Source organism: Pteronotus mesoamericanus, unplaced genomic scaffold (genome assembly GCF_021234165.1).
Source record: "Pteronotus mesoamericanus isolate MK-2021 breed Mesoamerican mustached bat unplaced genomic scaffold, CSHL_Meso_final contig_25, whole genome shotgun sequence".
Lineage (NCBI taxonomy): Eukaryota > Metazoa > Chordata > Mammalia > Chiroptera > Mormoopidae > Pteronotus > Pteronotus mesoamericanus.
This window is the reverse complement of record NW_026555105.1, coordinates 18,498,560-18,509,063: the sequence shown is the minus strand read 5'-3', so window position 1 is coordinate 18,509,063 and position 10,504 is coordinate 18,498,560. Positions and strand designations below refer to the sequence as shown.

Here is a 10,504-nt window from a genome sequence, read left to right as displayed (position 1 = left end):
CTCCGAGAATGCCTCAGAATTCCAATGGGTCTTACCTACATTCCTGTAAGCTGCCACATGACCTTACCTTTGCTAATCCTAATTAAATAGGCATTTACAGTGTACCTGGCATCTGGTCTAGCCCTTGACACATGATTTCCCATAGGTGTCCACACACCCCTAAAATATATGGGTATACATCTACTTCACAAATGAGGCACAAAGAAGTGAGGGTGGCAGCTATTGGTGACATCCCGAGCTCAGGGCGGGCAAAGTGAGTTGTACTGTCCTTGCCCTGCAGTTGTGACCTGGCACCTCTCCTAGCCTGCCCGGATCCTCGCGGTGAATTTGGGGGTTGTTCCTAACTGTACACAGCCCACAAGCCTGGAGATCTGACTCCCACAGAGATTCTTAGAGACACTTAACGTCCTTTAATACATTTCTTTCTTACCCAAACTGAAGAGAGTTGGTTTCTTATTTGCAACTAAGAATCCTGATTGACATATCTCATAATAACTCTACCAGGTATGTGCAACTCTTGTATTATTTTTAAATTGTTTTTGAGTTATTCAATTTGTTTCTCAAAATAATATGGGTGCTTGTGAATCCATCATCCCAAAATAAAGCACAAAACCTCACAATAACCTGCATTGAACTTCATACTCTCCTCCCCAGCCAACGTTTCCCTGGCCAAGACAACCATCCTCCCAAATCCTGTTTATCATGCCTCTCTTTTTAGTTATCAAAAATGTGTATGAATTATAACATATACACAGTAATGATACAAATATTAAGTGTACAATTTATATGTGTATATGTAAATAGATTTTTGTGTAATCAGATTGACATGTAGAGCATTTCCCATGCCCCAGAAGGCTCCCTCATGACCCCTCCTAGCTAATTCCTGCCATTCCAGAGTAACCAGTATTTTTACCTCTATCACTTTATGTTTTTTTCACTTGTTCGTAAACATTAAAAAAAAGGGTATACTTTTTTTATGGTATATTTTTTTTTGTTTGTTTGGCTTATCTCACTCATTCTGTTTGTGGAGTTCATCTATGTTTTTGCATGTAGCAGTAGTTTGTCCTCTTTATTGCTTTATGTATTCTGTTGTGTGAATATACTATTTTATTTTATTCATTCTCCCATTGGTAACATTCGGGTTGTTCCCTTGCTATCTTTTGTGTATTTCTTTGTTTCATATATATGTATTTTGAAAAGCATCATTTCCATGTTTACAACTGAGGCTCAGAGAAGTTAGGTGATTTGTAGGAGGTCACACAGCAAATGAGCAGAACCAGAATTGACTCCACATCCTGAGTTGCACTTCAGCTGCAGAAGACTCTCTGGGACTGAGGGATTGCCCTGATGCCCAGAAGATCTGGCATCAGTATGCAGTGTGGGATCTCTGTAGGGTTTTTAAAAAAATTTATTGATTGATTTTTAGAGAGAGAAAGGAAGGGAGAGAGAGAGAAATATTAATGCATTTATTGGTTGATTCCTTTATGTGCCCTGACCAGGGATCAAACCCATATCCTTGGTATAGCAAGACAATGCTCCAACAAACTGAACTACCTGGCCAGGGCTTTGGGAACTCTGTGTTTGACATGAGCCAATTTTCACCCTCCCAGGCAGCAGTCACAAGTACCTAGCAGATCCTTTTACATCTGTTGTACTGGTCAACAGGCCCAAGGTTCTTGGGCCCAGCTCTGTCCCTCACCAAGCCAGGCAGAGCAGGGTGTGGAGTCACCAGGTAGGCAGACCCAGGCCAGCTGTACTGTTGGATGGCCTGGGGTGGGCTCCCAGCCAAACTTGTCTCCATCCTACCTTAGTGATTTGTCTTTCTCTGTGTACACTCTATGACATGACTTACATTTTTCTTTAAGTCAATCACTTTTTTAAATGATTTCAGTTATTTTTAAAAATTTGTTTTTCAAATAGCTAATACAGGCATCTGATACACTATTCAAAAAGTATGAAGCGCTATTGATCTGATGGGTGTGGATCAGTTGGTTGGCCATTTTTCCTCAAAGCCAAAGGCCACCAGTTTCATTCCCGCTCAGGGGCCATGCCCTGGGTTGTAGGTTCGGTCCCATCGGGGTGCATACAGGAGGCAACCTGTTGATGTTGCTCTCTCACCTCGATGTTTCTCTCCCTCTCTTTCTCCCTCCCTTCTCCTCTCTAAAAATAAATAAAATCTTTTTAAAAAAGGTATGAAAAGCGATAGAATGAAAATATTTTCCTCCTTACCTTGTCCCCTAGCCACCCAATTCCTTTAAGAAACAGCCAGTCTTATTCAATTTCTTTGTGTCTTCCAAAGATGTCCTATGTGTATATAAACAAATGGACACATTATTTATTTATTTATTTTTAATCCTTACCTGAGGATATTTTTAAGTTGATTTCAGAGAGTAAGACAAGGAAAGAAAAACGGCAATATGAGAGAGAGGAACCGTAAAAAACATTAAGACAAATGAAAGAAGCTAGACACAAAAGATCACATATTGTATAATTCCATGTATATGAAATGACCAGAAAAGGCAAATCTGTAGAGATAAAAAGTAGATGAGTGGTTGCCTAGAGCAGGGGGTAGAAGCAAGAATTGTAAATGTCCATGAGGAATTTTATTTGGTGTGATGAATATATTCTAAAAATAGATTGTGATGATGATTGCACAACTCAATACATTTACAACGAATCATTGAAATGTACCTTAAATTGGGTAGATGTTATGGTGTGTCAGTTAAGGCTCAATAAAGTTGTTTCTAAAAACACATATGCCAGTTGTTCCAGCAGTTCTATCTTTAAGAATTTATTCTTTAGATAAATATGCAATGAACAAAATAGCAGAGAAAGATTATTGTTTATCACAACATTGTTTGTAATAGGAAAAGATTGGAAATAAGGTCATTGTCTGTCAGTAGGGGATGAGATAAATTACATGCTGGAAAATTATGCAGCCTTAAAAAAAAGAGCAAGTCAGATCTAGTACATGTATGGGTATGAAACAGTCTGCAATTTATTTTATTTAGAAAATAAAGTCTGAACATTTGGTAAAAAATAACAATAGCATATAACAATAACTTACTCCTTTTTATTACTGAATGATATTCCATTGTATGGCTATAGCACATTTTTACTTATTTAATTTGACCTATTAATTTTAGAGAGAGGAAATGGAGAGAGAAAGAGAAAGAGAAACATTGAGTAGTTAACTGCCTCTCACGCACACCCCAGCTGGGGGTCGAATCTGGAACGTGGACATGTGTCCTGACTGGGAATTCGATCAGTTAACATTTTGCCATGCGGGAGGGTACCCAGCCAATTGAGCCACACCAGTCAGGGCTGGATATAGCAGATTTTTTAATCCATTCACCAGCTGATGGACTTTTGAGGGTTTTTTCTCACCTTTTTTGGGGGTATATTTTACTGATGATGCCCCAATATTTTTGCCTTTGGCCCCCTCCGCCTGATAATCCCTTCCCTCCAGCAACCCCCCACCCCCCAACCTTAGTTCATGTCCAAGGGTCGTGTGTGTTAAGTTCTTTGGCTTCTCCCTTCCCTATACTATTCTTAACTTCCCCCTGTTTATTTTGTTCCTAACAGTTATGCTTCTTGATCCCTGCACCATTTCTCTCTTTCTCCCCCTGTGCCCTCCCTGCTGACAACCCTCCAAATGATACCCATACTTAAGATTCTGTGCCTGTTCTGGTTGTTTGCTTAGTTTGGTTTGGTTTGGTTTGTATTTTTTAGATTCAGTTGTTGATAGTTGTAAGTTTATTGTCATTTTAATATTCATAGTTTTGGTCTTCTTTTTCTCTAGTCCCTTTAACATTTCACATAGTAAATTTTTTTCACTTTTTCACTATTATGAATAATGCTGCTGGGAACATTTATAGGTATGTCATTGGAAGACATATTTTTTAATTTTTCTTGTGTAGATACATAGAAGTGGAATTGGATCTTCTGACAAATTTATGTTTAACTCTTTAAGAAACCAACAAATTGTTTCCCAAAGTGGCTATACCATTTTAGATTTCTACCAGCAATGTATGAGACTTCCTGTTTTTCCACATTCTTGTCAATCTTTGTTAATGTCCTGAGTTGTTTTTTTTTTTTGTTTGTTTGTTTGTTTGTTTTTTTAAACAACCATTGTAGGGGGTATAAAAATGGCATCTCTTGGTGATTTTAATTTTCATTTCATTGATAACTAATGATGTTAGGTATCTTTTAATGTGCTTATTGGCCATACCTTGGTGAAATGTTTATTGAAATCTTTTGTCTTTATTATTGAGTTTAAAGAATTCTTTGTATATTTTAGATAGAAATTCTTTTTTTAAAATTTATTTTTAGAGAGAGGGCAAGGGAGGGAGAAAGAGAGGGAGAAAAACATGTCTATGTGACCAGGTGCCTCTTGCACACCCCCAGCTGGGGACCTGGCCTGAAACCGAGGCATATGCCCTGACTGGGAGTCAAACTGGTGACTTTTTGGATCTCAGGCAGGCACCAATTCACTGAGCTATACCACCCAGGGGAGAATTCTTTATTATACATGTGTTTTGCACATATTTTCTCCCTGTCTGTCACTCGTGTTTCTTTTTTCTAATTTATTTTTATTTTAGAGACAGGGAAAGGGAGGAAGAAAGAGAGGGAGAGAAACATTAATGTGTGCGAGAAATATTGATTTCTGCCTTCTGCACGTGCCCCGACTGAGTATCTTTTGGTTTGTGGGACGACGCCCAACCTACTGAGTCACACCAGCCGGGGCTCTCTTGCTTATGTTTCATTTTCTTAACGGTGTCTTTAAAAAAAAATGTTATTGAAGTGAAGCTCACATAATATAATATTAACCATTTAAAATTGAATAATTTATTAATGGTATCTTTTGAAGCACAAAATTTTGAATTTTGGTGGTCTAATTTATCAATTTAAAGCAATCAATTAATGCTTTTTTTTAGGGTGGTTGGTGATGTGAGCTGTGAAAGAATTCACAAAGAGAAGAACATGCAGAGAGTAAAGGTCTTATTTTTACTTTCCCCAGGGAGGGAGAGGGCTCGGTGTGGAGACGTGCACCCACACCAGCACCGACGCCAGCACCAGCACCGACGCCAGCACCAGCACTGAGGGGTAACGGGGCGGTTGCAGAGCAGGATGTTTCAGTTGCGCTGCAACTTGCTCCGATGTTGTCTTTGGGTGCAGGCTCCGGTGGTCGTTGTGGTGTGGTGTGTCCTGATCCATAAGTTCCTGGAGCCTCTTGAGCCTTCAGGGCGCTTCCAGAAACTTTCTAGTCCTGAGGATAAAGGCTCATAAAACAGTTAGGGTCATATGCTTTATGGGGTCCAGCTAGCTCTGGGAAAGAGGGCCTGAGAAAGTGGCTTTTGTCCTGTTACTTTTGCTGTCATATTTAAGAAATCTTTGCCTAACCCAAGGTCTTAGAGATTTTTCCCCAATATCTTCTAAAAATTTTATAGTTTGACTCCTCTCTTTAAGTTCCTGATCCATTTTGCGTTATTTTTTGTGTATGGTGTGAAATAGGGATATAAGTTCTTCCTTCTATATGTGGATAGTTCGATATATGTATTTATTTATCTTTAAATTTCTTATATTTATTTGAGAGAGAGAGAGGGAAAAAACACATCAATTTGTTGTTCCACTTATTTATGAATTTATTGGTTGATTCTTGCATGTGTCCTGACAGGAGATTGACCCCCAGCCTTGGTGTATTGGGACTGTGCTTTAACCAAGCGGGTTACCTGTCCAGGGCTATTTTTAATTTTAATAGAGATGATAAAATTGTCTTCCCACCACACAGCTGGCATCACAGCAGTCAGCAGTGAGCCTGGCTCTTTCTCATACCCTTGCTAACACAATGGAGATATCAAACTTTTTGTTCTTGGCCAATGTAACAGTGAAAACAGCATCTCAAGGGTTTTAATTTGTTAAGTGTCTACCTTAGCTACATCTTAAGCATTATCTGTGAAATGATCAACTCAATGTACAATATTAGCTGCCTACTGTTTCAGTATACATACTAAAAAACACAACTACTAAGATAAAAAAGTTACCATACAATTTACCAAAATATTTACAGATAAAATGATATGCTGTCTGGGATTTGCTTCCAAATAAGGTATTAGTCGAGGTAATGGATGAAAGCAGTGGTTAATGAGTTGATACCTGAAGGTGGAAATTCATTATACTATTTTCTTTTTTTTTTTTTTAGATATCTTCGAAATTTTTCATAATGAAAAGTTGTTGTTTTTTTTAATGGCCATTGATTGCACCACCTGAAAATCATCTTGTGTACGTCCATTAATGCATAAGTCCTTGGTAGACACTGGCTCTAAGGTTAAGAAAAAGGGCTCTAGATTCAGACTAACCAAATTTGAATCTTGCTTCCACCAGTCTCTAGCTGATCTCAGGCAAGTTATCAAACCTCTCTGGGACTCAGTTGCCGAATCTGAAAAATGAAGAGCTAACTTTAATTGAACACTTAAAATGGTTCTGTGCTGTGTCAATGTTTCCTCATTTTATCCCCCCCACAACCCTCAGAGGCAAGGTGCTATTAGTCTTGTTTTACAGATGAGGAAACAGCTTGAATGCAGATGACTGGACCATTTGACCTTGAGTGACCTGCCTCTCCTCCAAGTTTAGAAGGTGCTCAGGGACTAGAAACAAGGTCACACATCCCTTTGTATTTCAAATGACACTTCCTGCGACCTCAAGAGATGTTTACCTGAATCAAGGATGAGTTCTAAGATTCTTTGGAGCATTTCTAAGTCTGACACACCTTCCCAGCTTGCATATTGCGTAAGGTGACCTGTATGCTTGTCATTTGATTCTATCTTTGCTTGAGAAATTTGAAGGAAGGAATTTAACTTTTTTTTTTTTAAGAGTGTAGATTTTGGTTTAATTTCCAGTGAGAACTGTAGGCAAGGAAGGACTTGGATCTGCAGTCTGCAGAGATGGACCCGTGGGTCTTTCCTAGGGGAAGGACAACTTTAGGTTTGAAAGCTAGAAAAGAGAGAACTGCGGGTCATGAGCAGGACTACCAGTTCTGCCGCGCTCTTCAGTTTCTAAGGGAGTTCCTCAGTCCTGCAATTGCCCAGCTGACTCTCAGTTCTCCCAAATACTGCCGGAAGAGGTGAGAGCACCTCATGGCTATTTATTTATTTGAATTTTAGAATTTATTAAGAAAGCTGTCAGTTTGAACAAGAGGGAAAATTTATTTTAAGCAACAGCACATACAGGAAAACAGCCAAAAAAGGAGTGCATGTTATATATACTTCTCTATGTCCGAAAGTAGCTAGAAAGGCAACCTGGGAGACCCGATGCTAACCTGGGAAGACTGCGCAGCCTCTGAATTCCTGAATTCTAAACTCCATTGTACAAAAGGCCGCTTGGAATGTGTATCAAAACCCTCCGGCCAAAACCAGTTTTTCAAACCTGAAGGCCTCTAAGAAGGTGAGCTTCGGTAGCTTCCCAGTATGGAACCTGTGCCGATCCTGGTCCCCGAGGGAGGGTGGCAGCATCCGCCACGTGCAGGGTCCACACGCAGGCCGCCAGTTGCAGGAGGCCCCCTGTGAAGGCTGCAGCAGTGGACGGAGCTGGAGAGGGCACGGAGCGATGGCAAAAACGCACAAGTGTCTGTCCAAGGCCATCGTTTGAATTCTAGCTCATTTAGTGCATCAACCTAAGAAACAGCCATACCTTAAGACTTTTCATGAGTTTATTTGAGCCAAATGATGACAATTGCTTGGAAGCAAAACCTCAGCGGGTTGAGAAAATGTTCTGGAAAATGGCCAAATGGTGGTTTTTGTATGTTACTTTACACGTTACACTCAAAAAAGAAGATGTAAGTGGTTTACATGAAATCAATTGGTGATACATTAGGAAGGCCAGAGAAAGAAAAGGGAGAGGGTTTGGGAGGGAACCTCTGGGACTGGATAAAAAGTAAAATGATAGACACTTCTTTTACATAGGTGGATACAGGATAGTTAACAGTCAACAATTAACATGATAACAATAACAATGGGGAAATTTGTGGTCTCCCTCTGGTGTGGTGCCTGTGCTTTGAGGGGTCTGGAAAAAGGAAATTTGACATTTCAAAGGTATGTTATCATAGATGCAAAATAGGTTCAATTCAGGTAAAGATTGACTTTTGTCAGAGAAGATTCTAGCCTAGGACATGACTGCCCACCATGACCGGCTTTTAGTTAGAAAGTTTTAATTTCAGACCATACTATGTGGTTACTTTATTTTTATTGAAAATTTTTTTTAAATTATTGATTTTAGAGAGAGAAGAAGAAAGGAGAGAGATACTGAGGGAGAGAAACATTGCTTTGTTGTTCCACTTATTTATACATTCATTGTCTGATTCCTGTATGTGCCCTGACCAGGGATCAAACCTGCAACCTGGGCATACCAGGATGATACTCTAACCAACTGAGCTACCAGGCCAGGGCTGGGGTTACTTTAGGTCTCAGAGTTTGTAAGGTTATCACACAGGCCTCCTCTGAGCTTGTCAGGTTTAGTATGTGGCCCTTTTTCATCCACTAATGTTTTTCTCTACTCGTGAAATGAAGGATGATTGTTTGAACCTACCTTACAATGAACATTCTAGAATAAGAATGGAAGAGACACATCACAGAACTTCTGTTTCCATGTTTAGTAACTTTTAAAAATTTGTGGCTTTTATAAAAATATCTTCCAGTATAACAGCAGAGAGTTCACCAAGAAGGAAGGGCTGCATAGAAACCTCAGGTGTGACTCTCACTGTAGAGCTGCTCCTCACTGAGGTTGGCTGCTAATACTGTTCTAGGTCATGAAATTAGTATCTCATGATAAATATTGTTACTGTGGAGACTGCATATTTAAAGACACAATGGCCTTTTTAAATCCAGTAAATAGTTATTTCAGGATGTTAACAGAGCTGCAAACTGGAAGCTTTTCCATGGTTCTAAAGGCTCCTCCTCCTCTTCAGTTTTGGTCATTTATTTTTATCACTTAAAAAAATACTTTTATGTTCATTATAGAAAACCTAAAGGGTTCAGAGAAGCACAAAGTCTCCCCCCACCAATCAATACATGGCTTTTATTAAATCTTTAAAACATCACAGATAAGTCTGAGGAATCATAAGGCATATTGCTATTGCTGTAGCTGGACAACATAGATCTTATTCATCAGCGTGCTGGACCTTTCTTTCTCAGAAACATAGATACTGTCGAAAAAAATTTTTGTTGGCGCTTTTTTTTAATTGTATTTTTTTCTATTACCATTCAGTCCCCTGTACCACCCTTCCTCCCCCAGCAATCACCACACTGTTGTCCATGCCCATGAGCCTTTTTTACTTTTTGCTCAATCCCTCTACCCCCTAACCTCCCTTGCCCTGCTTTAGCTGTCACCTGCTCTCCATCTATGAGTCTGTCTCTATTTTGCCTGTTGGTTCAGTTTCTTCATTAGATTCCAGAGATGAGTGAAATCCTACGGAATTTGTCTTTCTCTGACTGGCTTATTTCAATTAGCATAATGTTCTCCAGGTCCATCCATACCGTCACAAATAGTAAAATTTTCTTCTCTTTTATGACTGAGTAGTATTTCATTGTGTAAACGTTCCATAGTTGTTTTATCCACTCATCTACTGATGGACACTTGGGCTGCTTCCTTATCTTGGCGATTGTAAATAACATTGCAATGAACATAGGGGTGCTTATGTTCTTTCACCAAAAATTCTCTGATATCCTTGTTTTTAACTTGTGACTTTGCTGAATCAAAGCAGCTGAATTTGATAGACATTCAATGCTGTTTCCTTCAAGAATTAACTCATCTTTCTGGGCTTGAGATACTGAACAAGCAATGCCTGGCTCATCCAAACCCTGTGAATGTATTTTTCACCCAAGATATTTCAGATTTCAACATGAGAACCATTCTGAATAATGACATTGATGGGGAAGTGAACATACGCAGACCTCGTCTTGTAACGGAAGGCCACTGTAACTCCCCTGACCATGGTTTGTACATGACTGCAGGTGGTGCGAACGGTGGCCAGTGCCCTTCTATTTCCCCACCACTTACAACAGGAGGAGCCTCTTCTTTTTCTTTCCAAGAAGGCTGAGTTCTACGTTGAAGTAATTGAAGGACCTCTGCAGAATGCCTCTGGGGCCCTTCGTAATAACGGTGCATTCCTTCGGAGCTGACAGTCTGATTGCTGAGAATGGTCCTCATCCTCACAGTGGATGTGGCAAAGAGCACATGGTCGCTTCTTTACATGGATTCAGTCTTTACATTGATTCAAGAAGAGGCCATTATGAAGTAGTTGAAAGACACAGTTCTGGGTTTAAACCCCAAGTTTATTTCTTGCATTCTCTGTGAATTTTGGCAAGTCGCCTAACCTCTCTGCAATTCTGTTTCCACCTCTAGAAAGATGGTAATCACAATACATCCTACCTCATTGGGGGTGAATATAGGCACGTCTAGTTTAGGGCATACAGGGAGCACTCAATAACTATGTCCCTGTCTCCTCTTA

General features: G+C 39.7%; 1 pseudogene; it reads right to left on the bottom strand.

Annotated features, from left to right (window-relative positions):
* Nucleotides 1-5,007: 5,007 nt before the first annotated feature.
* On the bottom strand, nucleotides 5,008-10,203 carry LOC129070925 (60S ribosomal protein L9-like; annotated as a pseudogene).
* Between the last annotated feature and the right edge of the window lie 301 nt (nucleotides 10,204-10,504).